The 16429-nt window shown below is 37.7% G+C and overlaps 1 protein-coding gene across 3 annotated transcripts in view; it reads right to left on the reverse strand.

Annotated features, from left to right (window-relative positions):
* CPNE4 (copine 4) overlaps positions 1–16429 on the reverse strand; it is a 242059-nt gene that overhangs the window by 55313 nt on the left and 170317 nt on the right. The window lies entirely within an intron of this gene.

Below are 16429 nucleotides of genomic sequence, written 5' to 3' on the forward strand. Positions count from 1 at the left end.
TCATGCATAAAGATGAATATCTCAATGAGTTTGAGCTTTGAGAATTTTATTTTACAGGTTTTGCTAAATACAACTCAGCTAGCCAAGACTGAAGCACATAGCAATAACTACAGGCTTTGCTAAATTGTAATTTTAAAACTGCTCCAAAGACAACAAAGGGGCTCAAAACTTTAAACAACCAAATCCCAAATTCAGCCTTATGTTCTCTCTAGATAAAGGTCAAATACATTGACTGAATCAGGAGGCCTTTACTGAAAATGTCCTAAAAGTATCTTTTAAGTATTTTTTTAAAGCAGAAAGCATCAAAGCCATCTGCACTGTCACATGAAGAGTGCACTGATATATCACTATCAGGTGGTTCTGAGGGTAACAACAGCGGGTTTTATCCAGCTTCTTTGTCTCAGCAAGGCTCAGTACTTTTGACCCAGCACTGGTGCTCAGACAACATGAGAGGAAGAGCAAGGTTTGCTCCTCAAAGACTCCTCAAGCCATTTGAAGTTTTCTTGGTCCAAAGGGGCACTGGGTTCATTCAGAAGGAAAGTGAAATCAGTAGATGTTGACTGGATTTTGAGTTTTAAATATTTCCAAAAAAGCACCTTATTAAAACAGACTTCCCTGTCCACCAGTTATGCTTTCTAACCAGCCCAAATAATCCAGTCAAAGCTGGTAGGTGGACAATCCCTTTTGAGGCTGGGTAAAGACTCTAGAAAGCTTGAGATTTGCACCATCCCATCATCTGCTATTTTACTTGCCTTTTTTTTTTTTTTTACTCAGGAATCCCAGAATAAAGGAAGATCTCCAGATCAAAATATGAAAATATTTTGCTCTAAGACTTGGAGATTTTGGCAGACTTGCTCTAAGACTTGGACTTTTTTAGCAGCTTTGACATTGAGGGGGTGGATTGAGGGAAAAAAGGGGCAGTTCCTGCATGTTTGTTTATAGGCTAAATTTTATACAAAAGTAATCAAATGAAAGTGGGTTTCTGATTCTGAAAGTGGTAATGCTGCCTGGGAAAAAACTAGACAGAGTATTTTCAACACTAACAGTCCTGGAGTATTCTTTTGGATTAAATCTTCCCTAAAAATTACTCTCTGTTTACTATCAACAGAAATTTTTAGATGAGCTGGTAACAAGAAAAAAAACACAAGAAAAACTACTTTAATTTACAAAAAAATCCCTGAAACCAATTTTGTTTCATAGAGATTGAAACAGCTTCATTTTAATTTTTCTGTGAAATTTCTTGCTAATAAAAAATGCTCATTTTTAATCTAGATTACTTTATAAATATTTAATGAAAAAAATGGATTTCACAGATGAAGCATGACTTAAAATTATTTTTTTCTCTGTAATGGTTGCAAAAGTTATTTAAGATCCTAAAAGTAATACTAAGTAAAAAGATTTGTCAAAATGCCATAGCAAAATTGTTATAAATGTGCAAAGAGTGAAGTTTTAGTAATGCTGGAAACTTTTAAAACAATATTTTTGAAAAGATTACTATTTCACAAAGAAAAATTAAAAAAAGAACCCTTATTATGAAATTATCCAATCAGATTTACTTTTCAGTTTCCCTCTTTAAACTCAGCTGGAGCATAAATATACAAATAGACCCAAGGTTATCAGAGTCCTCCAGGAAAAGGTACTTCGAAAAATTTCTATTAGGGTGCTGACTCTTAGGAAGAGGGAAAAGCTCTGAGTGCTTATTTGTGGTTAGAACTTTGAGTGGAGACAAGCAAAGTTAAATTACATATAAAATGTCCACTCAACAGGGACCCAACTGCTTTTTCTTTCAAGCTAGAGGTTTTCTAACTTTAGGTTTCAGAAAGCCAGATGGTACTTTAATCTTCATATTGGCTCCATGGAAAAGGCAAACAATTACAGTATTATCTCGGTGCCATTTGTTCAATTACAGCTAAGGGAGAAAGGGGATTCCTGCAAGTACATCCATTATGACTTCTTTTTTTCCCTGAGTTTCACATCTGGCCATAGAAGTTAATTGTTACTGTCTGAAAAACATGTTGTACACAGTAATGAATATGCTTTTCAAATGCATGTGAAAAGCATTGCTGAAACACATAAATACTGTGGTCCAGACATTTTTATAAAAACCCACTCAAGCAGATCGAACAAGCAGGGAAGGAACTTTGCAAATAATCCATAATCAGGTAAAGACCAGAGGTGATAACCAAAGTATTGTTTCCCTGTGAAATACTTTAAAGGGTTTTTTGGTCCCTCTCTTTTTTTTTAAGAAGGCCCTATGTGCTTTTCAAATCAAATCTTCCATAATGTAAATAATCCTTTATCTTTAGGCAAACCTTAATGTGTTCTTTGGGTCTGTACTCTTGGAGGGTGCTTAAGTACATGATTAACAGAATATTTACACTCTATTAAAAGTCTCATTAATTTCAGGAGGCTTTCCATACACTTAATTTTGAATGCTGGTAACTCAGTGTTCAGGTAACTGGGGAAAGAATTCAGTCTCCTACCTACTGCTTGCAAGCTCAAATATGAGGACTAAAAACCTCTGCTAGTGCTGCATGGTAATGGAATAGCACTGACTGGAATGGTGGAGAACATCTTTCACCCCTGCATGACCTTATCTTCCTCTCCAAAATACTTGCTGAATGCAGGGACAGGAAACACTGTGCTGTCCTTAGTAGAGCTAACTGGTAGACTCAGTGAAGATGACATCAGAGGATCACTTTTGGGTTTCCACATCTTCATTCCTTCAGCTTTTCTTTTAAATAGTGCAAAATGAAACATTTCTTTCCAGGTGAAATGGAACCTTTCACTGAAGAAAGGTCAATTTTAAAAAGAAAAAGATGCCTCGGGTGGATGCTGATGGAAATTTTCCCTGATTCAATTTCAGTTTTTTCACCAAGATTAGATTTTGCCAATACTCTCGCTACAAAAGGCATTCAAGGAAGATAGCATTGGCACTGGAGCTACAACAGCACAGAGTTCTCTGGCTGATTTTCCTAATGCTTCCCAGAAGATGACAGCTAGATTAATCTTGCTACCTCTGCATGAGCAAGAACTCACTTGAACGGTTTCTGATTTTATTGAGACTTTTTCCAAGCCTCAATACTAGAGCCAGCAAAATTCCAGTGCAATTGTCATAAAATAACTCTTCCCATAGTCATCGTCCGATCTAGCTTTAACTACAAGAACTAAATAAGAGAAAAGACTGGCTACAGTTAGCGTGTGTTTGTGTATGAGTGTCTGCAGATACTGAGGTTATTTTCCCTATACACCTTCTGAGAAATGCTTGAAGTGGTTTGTCCCCATTAGGTTTTCACAATGAGAGAACTATTATATACATCACCTTTGGGTATGGGTAATGGAGAAATGTGGAACTTAACCTTGCAATTTATGAACAAGCCCAAAACATGCTCTGAAGGTTAGTTTCTAAAAGACTGGCAGTGAGTCTCCTGACTAAATCCTATCAGGAGGCAGCTGACAGCCAGACCGTGGAAATGTACTTCTTGAAAATAATCCATTAAGTTTCCCACAGCTACCCAGACACTGCAGATTATGGCATGCACAAAGCCAGTAAAAAAATTGAAAACTCCGAGTCTTGCCAGCCTGAGTTTCTCCAGCTGTATGTTTGAAGTCCAATTATGAAATATTAGCATGGCTTGTGCTGGTACTACCTTGCCACTTAGTTGGAGAGGTAGAGTGTTAAGACAGCCTTCCCGACAACCTAAGATCTTACTTAACTTAAAACACTTGAATAAGTTGTGACCAAAAGATACTGGTTTGAGTGGGAGAGAAAACCAAATCCTTGGCCCCCTCTCCAGCTGCTCTGTGCCAGCAGAAGTGCCAGACAGCCAGAAAGGCAGCAGCCTAGAGCAGTCAAGCCCCTTGAATATGAGGCTCCCTACCCTGATCTGGCTCTGATCCAGGTGAGATCCTAGTTCATATGTTGCATCAAAAGAGAGATTTTTCTCTGTGTTTTTACTTCAGTATGTATCCCCTGACACTCAGTAAGGGGTGGAAGGGATACCTTTCAAGGAAGAGAACTCTCTTTGTTCATTAATTGCCTGTAGTTCCCAGCTACGTGTTAGGGTAACAATACTGAATGAGAGTGGCTAAAATTCTGAACAGAAAACTGTGTTGGATGGCTTTTCCTTGCATTTTTGTGAAACAAGATATCTTGTGGCTAGGCAAGAAGAAGAATGATCATTGCTGGATTTGAATGGAATAAATTACAGACCAGTCAGTCATAAAATTCTTACCAATTAACTGTAAACTAAAATAACACCACAATAATTTTTATAGGTAGAGTTTAAATGACACTATGTCTCAAAGAAATGAGGTCTTAAGACAACATCAGTGACCTGCTCTACTTCCTGTAGCCCTCTGAACTGCAGGTGGTATGAGCTGGCAAAAGGCTACAAGCAAATCCTTCTTTGGTTCATCCTCCAGGATCAGTGAAAACTTTAAAAAAACAACCCTAAACCAAAAAAACCCCACCAAACATGGAAAAAACAGACAAAGAAGGTGAAAAAAAATCTCAGAAAAACATTTACTCAGTTGTCAAGGTGATCCTTCTCTAAGAGTCTGTCTCTCATCAGGGTTATTAATACTTGATAATGAAGCTGAAATATCCTACTGTACCTCCCTAAATTATACATACCCCCCTTAGAATACTTGAAAGAACATCTTTTTGTAGGAAGATCTTTATCCACTACCTATCCATTCTCCCCACTAGAAAAACTATGTAAAACCTTCAGCAAAAAAGCTGAACACTTCTGGTTATTCTGTTTCTCTAGTCATGATGTTCCAAAGACAAATTCTACATTATAAACATCACAGTGTAGAAATTTGGTCTTTTCTGATGTATATGAAATACTCCACTCCTTTTTCCATCCAAGTTGGTCATCACAGTTTTATCTTTTCAGTAGTTGTGCTTCTCCAGAAAGTGAAAATAAACTTTTTAAGTCTCATTTCCAATTTCCCTTGAAGTTGGCCTCCAGTGAGAATAGAGGGGAGCAGCTGAAATGAACCAATGTTTCTCGCAAGTCTCTGGTTGAAATAAAGCCTTCTTCAGAGCACTGTAGATAAAATATTTTAACTTCTTCTTCTCAGAGAGATTACCTCAATTCTTCAAACTAAAGTATTCAAAACCCCCTGAACTAACGGAGGAAAAAGAGTTCATACATTATGCTGTTAGAATATGTGCAGCTTCTGTGAAGCTGACGTAGAAGCAACTTTCAAAGTTTCCTTCTTGACTACAGAACCACATTTTTTTTGAAAACCACTTCTTCTATTCTGCTGAATCAGAATGGACTGACACCAGTCCAGGCCAACATCAGGTGAAATACGGGCTCCATTGCAGGCAATGAGACTTTTCATATGAACTTCAACAAGTGCCAGGATTTCATTAACACCCTTGTGGCTCCTGTACATAGATGGTGGTAATTGATATGTTAAAAGTTGATAGGGTTTTACTGGACTCAGATCTTTTGCCTACTGAAGGACACTTGAGACATAAACTCATTGATAGCTGCCTCTGTTTAATGGCAGGAAATTCTGCATTCCCTCTGACACGCTGCAGTAATTATAGCAGCCAAGACACTCAAAACACAAAGAAAATAATCTGCCTGTGGATATAAACACATGGGAAATTTGATTTTAAAATTGTTTGACTGGAGAGAAGAGTGAAGGGAAGGAGAATTCTTATTTTCCTACAAAAAGGGGCAGGTCCTCTGATTCAAGATTGAAGTGAATGAGTCATTTTCACTGACAGCTGTGATATGACACCAGCCTGAGTCTACTTCAGTTCTTGAAAAGTAAAAACAGAGACTGTTTACAGAACCACTTTCACTGAACCAGTCTCTCTACACCAGCACTAGAGATTTAAGTACATCAGCAGTGGCTCAGCAGTGACGGGAATCCTCACAGTTGGATGTTGCCCCTTCTTGACAGCTCACAGCACGTAAGAATCATCAGGGTCATTTCAAAACCAATTACTTAAAACCATAGCTTGTTGATTACCTTTATTTGTACTACAAGGGTGCCTAGGAGCCTCAAACACAGATCTTTCAGTGCTGACTAATGAAGCCCACAGATACTTCTCTGGAACAGAGAAATATGCTACAGTAAGTTACACTATGCGAGGGAGAACTTATAACTGGATTTTCAATGACTCTCTAGGTTTTTCATGGTGAAAACATAAATGAGCTTTTACTTAACAGTCACAGTTAGGTCTATGCAACAACATCCTCAGTATATATATACAAGCAATGATGCAGTTACTAAGGAGGTTCAGCATGGGCACAAATGTATGCACCCTTCCATTTCTGCAGATGAGACCTAACATACAGATGTCTAGTTGTGTTATACTTTCTTTATATTAAGGCCAAATAACTCCATGTTAATAACAATTTTTTTTGGTGTGTGTGTGTATTTCCCACCCAAAACACCCCTAGCAACTTAATATGCAACACAGAAATCGGGCAAGTTTTTTATTATCCTGCTTGTGGTCATGAAGACTTGGTTGTCCAACAATTGAGAGAGCAGGCTGGAGCATTTTTAAAGTAAGTATAAAATGGTACTTTCCATCTCAGTCAACCAGATTCAAGCTTTTGAGTCTGTCTTTGGCCTCGTAGTCCACAACATAATGTGCAACTTTTTTCAATTACGATAAACCAATAACAAAATATAGTAACAGCAAAAACTTCTGCAAATACTCCCCTGAGGCTCCTGTTGTGAGATTATCAATATGCCTCCGGTAGTTTTCTCCATTAATATCCCCTCTTTTAGTTTGCAATCTGTTCTGTCCTTATGCAAAAGAATCTGTCTTTCTAAACTTCTGTGAGAGGTGATAAACTAGCGTACTGACCCAGCAGTGCCTCTTCTCATCAGATGTATCTGAGATTTCTGCTCACTGAAGTAACTAACAATTCCCTACATAGCAAAAAAAGGGCATTACTCATTGGCAGGCCTCTCTGGTATACCTTTTGGAGAAGCTGCAAACACAGCAGTGAAATTTAGCATAATTCATGGCTGCATATCTAAAAACTCTCAGACAGAACAAGACTCTATCTAGTTCCCACTATCTACTTTCAGTTCCTAAAAAAAGCTTTATCTTGCACTCTGAAAGGCAGCAGATAAAAATCAGCCATTGCCTAGCATGTCAAACAGGAAAGGAAGATGATGATACTCGGCAGAAAGAGTACAAAATGTTCTTTCCCCACCAGAGCATCAATCTGTCCCCAAACACCACTTGTAATAATGATGAGTGTTTATAGAAAGTAAATGATTACACTGTTCGTTCTGTTGTCAATCAGTGGGGGAGTTAATTACACATCTCTTGGATATCATTCCAAAAGAATGACCTGGCAAACAGGATTTGGTTTAATGGCCCCAAACTGGCCACTCAGTTCAGTGGATGGTAACACAGTGGGGGTGGGCCCTCCCAATTACAAGTAATTTCTAAAATGAAGACCAGCAGACATTTCGAACATAGAAAGTTTTTAGTATCAAGTGGACAAGAAATCAATTAAAAAACATGAAACAATTCTAAATGTTTATTAAAGTAATATTCTAAACCATGTTTCTTATGGAAAATCAAGAGATACAGGTAGAGACAGAGCATAGGCCATTATAATCAAAATGGCTAAAGTAACAGAAGGGGCCAATGTTAAAGGTTAAACCTAAGCTTAATTAAAGGGTAAAGGTTTGAGAATCAAGGTCACAGTTCCTTATCTCATAATCACATATTTGATTTTTTAAATCCTTGTGAAATTTCTACTGAATACTTTGCATTTCTCTCAGCAGTCATCTCCGAGTGTAAAGGGCCTCATTTCTGGGGTGGGTGTTTTGTTGGGTTTTTTTGTTAATTTTTTGTTCTCTCATATTCTGAGCTTCAGTTAGTGCTTTCACACAGATGCACTGCTGCTTCACAGTGAGCCCTCCATATATCTTCTCTCAATTAGTGCACAGAGCACATAATTAGAAACAAAACCACCAGCCTTTTTCAGCACTGTTTTTAAGTTAGTTTTCTGCCCAGAGTTTTATTTTATTTCCTATGCTGTGTTTAGTGTTGAATTCGTCTCCTGTACAGACACTGAAAGCATCTCCATGAAGAACCTAAATCCCTGCAACGCCACAAGCACTCGAGGCAAAATATTATTGAAGAATTCCAGTAAAGAGTTAAATTAAGATCATGACATGGTGTCTGGATCTTCCAAAAAAGATTATGTATCAGCTAAACAGCGGATATTTGCCTGTTTCTTGGGAGCGCATGAACCTGCTAAAACTCTGAAATGGCAACACTTGACAAAAGCCATCTTTTTTATGTAACTGCTCAGATCTTTGTGGGTTTTTTGTACACATACAATAACCTGGTTTCCGATTTTTGTTCTTGTACTGAGTAGAAAATAACACTTTAACAGAATACTTTAGAATACCTGTTTAAATCTATGCAGACTTCCTTTTCCTGTTTGTATTCCCCTTGTATCCATTCAAGTGTTTAATAAGTGCTCTCCATAACTATGAGTTTTTAGTAGCTGCTCTATATTTTCCGGGTTTATCTCTTTCAATAACGACGGATGTGACACTCTGTATAAACAAGCATGTTGTATGGTGGGGTGGGAACCTGAGGGTGAGCTCCCTGGGAAAGCTGGCACAGGAGCAGGGAGCTCTTGCATTTGCCAATCAGGCTTGTTTCCAACATCTCAGGAAGAAACAGGATGAAAACCCCAAGTGCTCGGCATCCTGGTTCCCCTAGATGATTGGCAAACCTGAAGGTGTGATCATATATGAATACAACAGTCTCTTCCGTAAAAAATTTTATAAAGACAGAGGCATGGAAGGAAAGGAGAAAAACAGCGGCAGAAAATTTGCTGTGGAAAATAGAACCACTGATGTTTCCACATAGGTGAAATAATCTAGAAATTAGATGAAAGCTTAAGCCTAATGAGGTAATTGAGTGCTTTGCTGTAGCATCTAGGGAGGCCAGATTCTTCCCCTATGAAGAGGATGAAACGCAGTGAAATACACATATATTATAACGTAACATATTATAATTCTATATTAATAAAAGTATATAGAATTAATTTATCAAATATGGCATATATATAGTATACGCATATTATATATGTAATCCAAATCAGCAATTAAAATAGTATATTGATCTTGCTTTATATGAGTCCTTCCCTGCTTTTTATCAAAGAAACATGATTCCTTATGAGCCCTGGCTCATATGGAAACTCAGCTACATACACTGGAACTAAAAGAAGGAATCTGATAGCTTTCTGTGAGCATAACAATATTACTAAGACACAAATAGTCTGCTGCACACAGAATGCTCCAGAAAGTAGTTGCCTTAAATCACTATTATGATTTTCTTTTGCCAAATACACAAAGCAAAGCATGTGCAAACAGTAATTAATTTGATTAATTTTGTCTTCCTTCCTCTTCTGAACCATCTACAAATAGATGATGATTTTTGTGAAATTATATATTTATTTTGAAGAGTTTCTCTGCTTATCCTGTTTCTCACTCAAGAACAATATGCTGTGACTTAAGTGAAGGTTCGAGGTTTGGTACTAAACAACCTCAACAAAATTCTGACATATTCACAACACAGCAAAATTAAGAGACCAAAATGCCCAGAATCAGTGATAGGAAGCCCAACATTAAGATTTTCAGGAAGGAAACACCCATTAAAATTCTGTTTCTTGGCATGTTTTCCAGTGACAATAAGAGGTGATGTTGTTTAATATCAAGTTTATCTTTGGGATTTCTCTTTTACAGTTGAATTATTGGATTTCTAACAGATATTTGGCAGTTTTGAAAATGATCCTGTAGCCAACAACCTTTGTTTGTAAGCCAACAAAGAAACTGACACATGGCTATCATCAGTGGCATCTGAACGAGGTAGCAGAGATATACCTTCATCCTAGCCCGAAGAGACAAGATTTTGGCAAAAGATATTAGTGAAGACAGACACTGACTTTATTTGGGTGAATGCTTAGCTAACAGGGTGACAGGGTGGGCTTTTCAGTACAGGGACAACCCTCTATGTATAGGATGAGATCGAAGCTTGCTGCAAAAATTTTCTGCTGCAACTCCAAGTGCTGCTGCTGCATCTGTGATGCGCCAGAATATTTTTTCAAAGGACAAGAGAGCTGACCCTGTTTCCTGGCCTGATTCCAGCACAAGCAATTAAATTTCTGCCATCTCAACAACCCCTGCAGTTCAGGCTGGCACAGAGTTATTTGCTGCTTCCTGCCCTGAAGTGTCGCAGAGTGTTTATGCCAGCTCCTGAGAAGGTGCCAGAGTCACCTCCGGAATCGGCTGCCCAACAGCAGCGCATGGAGCCTGCAAGACTTCGCAATTACTGTGTTGAAAGCAACTAAGATCTTCACTGCTTATCGTTCCACCATCATCTCCCAGCAGCTGAAAAAAATCTAGGTCTAGCTCCTTGTTGTTATTGAAGATGACTAAGTTGTGAAGAGCAACTTAAAATACTTTTAGTTCCATGGCACAACAGCATAGAAGGATAAAATGAAAACATCTGTACATATCCACCAATATTAAGTTTCCTCCTCTGCGCTTCAAATCAGTTCAGAGGGTGTACAGGACCAATGAGAATAAATGAAAGAAAATGTCTGATTCCATGAGAAATTCCAGTAAAGATAAACCCCATACATTTCAGTATGCTTGCTCTCAGGTTACAACTATCCACTAACACACACCAGACTGAAGAAAACAGGAAAAATAGTAGGGTTACCATACAGGACTATTTTATAGCATATAAACCTAGCAAACAGTTTTGGAAAAAAGCAGTAATGCCTGTTTTCACTGGGTTTAGAAGAGGGCTCCTGTGTTTTGAGAATGCCAAGAAATGCAGCGTTTTGGAAAAACAAGAACTTCCATAAAGAGTGGAGCTGGTACTCTAAACCCAGACTTTCAATAGCTAATGTCTGTGTTTGTACTCCAAATCAGTGGTAGGAAGTAACACTGCTCAGAAATCTAAGTATCTTCTCTGAATATGCAATCAGGTACTTAGATTGCATAAATTACAAAATTATACCAAAAATAACTGAAGGTGAATAAAAAGAGGTCTGATTAAAACTGAGCTGGCAATTCATTCCCTAATGCTAACATTATGTCAGATTAATGTACAATTTCCTTTGCATTCAGGAAAATCATGTAGGTGCGGACATTCTTTCATTAGTCTGCAAGGTGAATTACGAAGCTGTCATTAAAATAATTACCAATGGAAGAAGAAGGAGAATCAAACATTTAATTCAATGGAATTATAAACCCTATTTCCTACTAATGTGGGTAATTTATCTCACTACTATTAAAGGAAGTAGAGCAAAACATGTGCCTGTATCAATATGCCATTAAACAACCATAACATATCAGTGAAAAAGAGACCCTATACACAGCAGAATATTCAGGCAGAAAGACGTGGTTATTCCATCTGATCTGCAGATAGTCTCTGAATACTACCCACAAAGAAGAGTAATTGAAAAAATGATCCAAGTCATAAATACCTTAGTTCATCCTATGAAATAACTGCAACTGGAACAAACAGGATTTTCTAATATCTTCCCTATTTCATCATCATGTTTCTTTTCCCAGTTTCCCAAACAGCGTGGTATGTTTGCACATTGTCTCTGTACAGGTTGCCACTTCTTATTTGCATTTATTTAGGTAAAGCACGAATGTACTGTATTTTTAACAAGTGTGAGAAGGAAGTGGAAGAAAAATCTCTGAAAAACGTGTCAAAACCCACATATTAAAATTAATAATAATAAAGAACTCGTAGCAGAATATTTGGTAGTTGGGCATCCTTCAGCACTAGGAAATAGGTTTCCCTATAAAACAGGAGAAGAGAAAACCAAATTGATCAGAAAGATGCAAAAGAACTACATTAATCAGTTAATAATTCTGATCTTACACTGCTAATAAAACGAAAAATATCTCTCAGGTTCAAACAGAGTTTACAGGATACGAGCTTTTCTTATTGGTGATGCGTGCACAGGGACTGACATTTGCAATGAAGTGTCTTAGCAGGTTCCAGAGCACTTGGTATCATAAAGAGCTACAGAGAATACGGTACTGAGCTTTGTTGGATGCCTCTGACAAGTCACCAGGGCAAATATTTTGGCTTCAGTGACTACATTTTCAAGGAAAATAGTGAGAAGTTTAAGGTCTTATTACGGTAGCTGAAATAAAGCATCTCTTCTTAAAATGCAGTGCCTTCTACAAATAACTGATTAGTGTTATCCTTCCTGTTTGTGTGTTCAGTGCTTTATTATTGTGAGCCACATTATCTGAAACCACTTGTATAAGGCTGTGGACTGCAGGTGGCACCATTATGTCATTATGAAATGAAACAACATTATTCCTGGGACAGGCAGAACAGAGTAGTCTAACCTAATTAGTGACGTACTCTATGAATATAAAGTATGCCATCTAATACTAGTCTTATATATATATATATAGGAAAAACAATTCTCTCTAAGGTAAAGATTGGGAGGTATCACCTGATGCAAACTGTCAACATTAGCTGAAGTAAATAGAGCTGTATAATTTACACCAGCTAAGAACGTCCCATTGACCTTCACTGGCCTTTGGATGGGGCCCTCAGAAGGAACACCTGAAGAAAAAACCCCAAACTGCAAGCATAATAGTGTGAGAACTCTATCTTTAAAGCAGCTGGTCAGGAGTAAGGCAGATGCCACACTGCAGTTAATTCTGCTACACATTGGATGAAATGAAGAGCAGAGATAATGATGAAAAAATAAATCTGTGATATTTTCAGGAATGTTACTGAAATGAAAATGTTGCCTACCTGCTCCTGGTGAAATTGTGTAAATTCTATATTCATGTTTTACAAAAGGAGTAAGCAGTGTACCAGAAACCCATCTGGTACACAAATCCCATCCTCCTAAAAGCTGACTCTAGCCAATGTACAGATAACAAGAAGTTTCTGGTGGATCTGGCAGGAAGCCGGAGACTGGCTTCACAGAGCTTCTTGGAAAGAGAAGGAACTTGTAACACCACTTACCATATTTTGTGCTATAACATATGTGAAAAATACATTACACCTGTGGCTTAAGCGAAATCACCAAACAGCACTCTAACCTTTGAAGCTCTGCAGTCAGCACAGACTTCTCTCTGCCTTTCACATGCATACACAGAAATATTTCCAATTTGTGATGACTCTGCTGTGTACAAAGACACTGATTCCCAGGAGACTTCTGCTGAGCACTCAAAAGAGGTACCTCTTGCTGGCAAGGAGATCAGCATGCAAGGTGTACAGCCCACAAAAGCATTCATTTCCACTAGGTGTGCGCCAGCATGTCAGCAATTCAATTCATTGTCTTTCTGCAGTACTGTGGGGAAGAGTTTTTAAGTCAGTAATAGCTGTCAATCTCCCTGTAAGCTAGCTTCCACCTACCAGTTTGATCAATTATTCCAAAGCCACATAAACTATCCCTGGTAGACCACCTTTGGATTCAGAAAAAATATTTTTGCTTAGCAGTTAGTCAGTTAACAGTCAAGATTTTAAGGTGAGACTGAGTACTTGGTGGGGATTCACAAGTGGAAAGATGAAATCAAGGGTAGAATCTCTCAGGAAATACAAAGAGAAATAGGTAAATAACATTTAATATTAATAGGCCTGAGAGTACTCAAGGCTCAGAGAAATCTGTATTCCAGAAAATCTAACATCATACAGGACAGAATTTTCTTCAATATCTGTCATACACTTTGCTTTCTGACTGCTCCCAGAGTAGTGTTAGGTTTAATTCCAATAGTGTATAAAGAGCTGGCATGGTCCTTAATGGAGATTCAAATTACTGAAAACAGATCTCGGACTTGAAAGTGTATTTGCTCATTTTTGAAGTCATAATTTCATTTTAGTATTGCACCGTGCAAGTGCGAGCTTGCACTCGGTGACATTTAAAGAGAGATGTCAACTTATTACACATCATTAAATTCTCATCATCATACTGCTGCATTTGGTCAGGAAATATATGTACAAAATGCCCCATATTCTGAAAATGACCTGTATGTACCTAAGCACAACATCCATTGTCTGGAACTCCTAGATTAATTTTGGGCCAAGAGTTAACTTCTGTGGATTTGTTTCACTCATCTGTTAAAACAAAGTAACAATCAGGCTGCCGAAGTACTTTTTCTGGATATGTTAATGAAGAGGGCTCCAAGCAGGACCTGTCGCTCCTCTTAAAGGGATTAATTTTTATTAAGACTTGTTGGCTCCTCATGCTATAATTCTAATTCCTGTCCTTAGACAACAGCCTGGATATCCTGAGTATCTCTAATATCCCACCTGCTACACCTGTCCTAGTAAATAAGAAACCCTTTTCTAATGAGAACATGGGAAAAATGTTTTCCTCTCCCTAGCAGTTTTTCAGGATTTCAGAAGACTCCCTCCTTCTGTATCAGGACAAACTCAAGACTGTACATATTTCTTTTAGGGATGGAGGGAAGGAATAGAAGATAGTGTTTCTGGCCTATGGGTAAGAGCCTTTTTCATTTTGACTTCTTGCTCCATCATTTTCCCCGCTTTTTTAGGCATGGGCTTTATGCACTGCTATGGAAACTATTCCAGGCTTCTACTCTGTGCTTCTCTCTTGTTCTTCTTTGTTGAAGCTGCTTTGCTTTGCATAAATCTTTAAATATTTATTAAGGCAAGGTTTTGAACCTGAGTTTCCCACATCAAAGAGAAACATTTAGATATCATATGATGGCATCAGCCTTTCCCTTGTTCACTCTCCCCATTTTAATTATACAGTGTGGATCTGCTTCAACAGAAAAGTCAGCTTGCAATTAGTCAATAAGTGAATAACTTGTATTCAAATGACTTCTCCACATCTCAAGTCAGCTGTTCTGGGCTGGGGACTCTTGCAGTGCTAATTGCTTCCTCTCTTTCTTTCTCTCTGTTATTTCAACCAGAATTTCTCATCCTGCTTAAAATATTTCTCAAGGAAAATTTTTGTCAAAGTAGGTGCTTTTCCACTAATTTTCAGATTCAATTAAAACAATCTCTCCTGGTAGAATTCTCTTCATCTATGGAAAACATCTATTGATGCTTAGCAGCAATCATGAGTGTCAGGCACAAGTGGCAATGAGCCCTGGTTCTACCACTGATGAAATCTCAGTCAAGCTATTTCTGTACACATTTTCACTCTTCCCATCCACTGGCACAAGGAAAAATATGGATTTAAGGTGCAGAACTTCTTGGCTATGTAGCCTGAGTGATGGTGTCCCTGCATTAAACCAGAAGTGTGCTGCAACTTGTCCCAAGTATTGTAACATTTTCAACCTTAACCTCCTGGAGTTCTATGACTATATCTCAACTGACATATAAAAATGAGTCTTTGTATATAAGAAATAGTTTCAAAACCTGATCAGAAGGTAAGCAATAGTATTTAAAAATGTTATGCATTTGTTTTAGTTCTGTAACCTGCTGAGATCTGATTCATTATTTTGGAAAATGCTGCTTTGCAGTGTTACCTGAGACAATGGCAGGGTCTAGGCTTTGCTTTCTCTAGTTCTCTCCAGGGTGGACGTATTGTTATTAATCAGCTCCAACATCACAAGTACATAACATAATTCATTTTAGGGTGTTTCAAAATCTTTCAAAGAAATGCTCTGAATAAAAGCTCAATATTAAACCTATTAAGTAAATGTGTTATGAGAAGATTTGTTAGTTCTGCATATTGAAACTGTGAAATAAAGAAATACATTTAATGAATGCATAAGAAAGCAGGAAAGAAGAGGAATAGCTTCTTTCAGTGGTATAACTATAATTTTCCATTCACTTACATAAAAATGGTTATTTATTACCATGACATACTAGCAAGAGTTACAAAATCGAATGCAGTTAGCATAACTCTCTTTTAGTGATGTGCTCTTCACTGTTTTAGAAGATCCTGTCTTTCAGAAGAACTGAAAAATACCACAGGAGTTCATCAGACATGGCAATTAACTGGGCCCTACTCGGAAACATGATCTCTGTCTCTGTTTTGTAAAATTTAACAAGTCAGTCAATTTAACAGACAATTGAGTTCAGAGGGCGCCTAGATGTGTATCTAGACAAAATAATGAAGTTGAGATACAGAAATAACTTCAAAAAACAAAAATTTTAATCAGAGACTAGTGATATTGATTCCTCCAGTTAAGACTCTTCAAGCAATTTTTCAGAGAAAAGTACTGAGAACAAACCCCTTTGAAAAATCGAGTCTTCCTAAACTGCCTCGGGTTAGGTGCATAAAAATAATTGGTACTTTTTAAAAGTCCTAGCAAAAATCTCCAGTGAATTTCAGTTAAAAGCACTTGAATCAGACTTAAAGTCACATGGTTTAGGCTTACTTCCAGTTTAGGGACAGGGCTTGAAGATAAAAACTTCTTTCATATTCACTCTCTAGTTCTACAT

Source organism: Aphelocoma coerulescens, chromosome 2 (assembly GCF_041296385.1).
Source record: "Aphelocoma coerulescens isolate FSJ_1873_10779 chromosome 2, UR_Acoe_1.0, whole genome shotgun sequence".
Taxonomy (NCBI): Eukaryota; Metazoa; Chordata; class Aves; order Passeriformes; family Corvidae; genus Aphelocoma; species Aphelocoma coerulescens.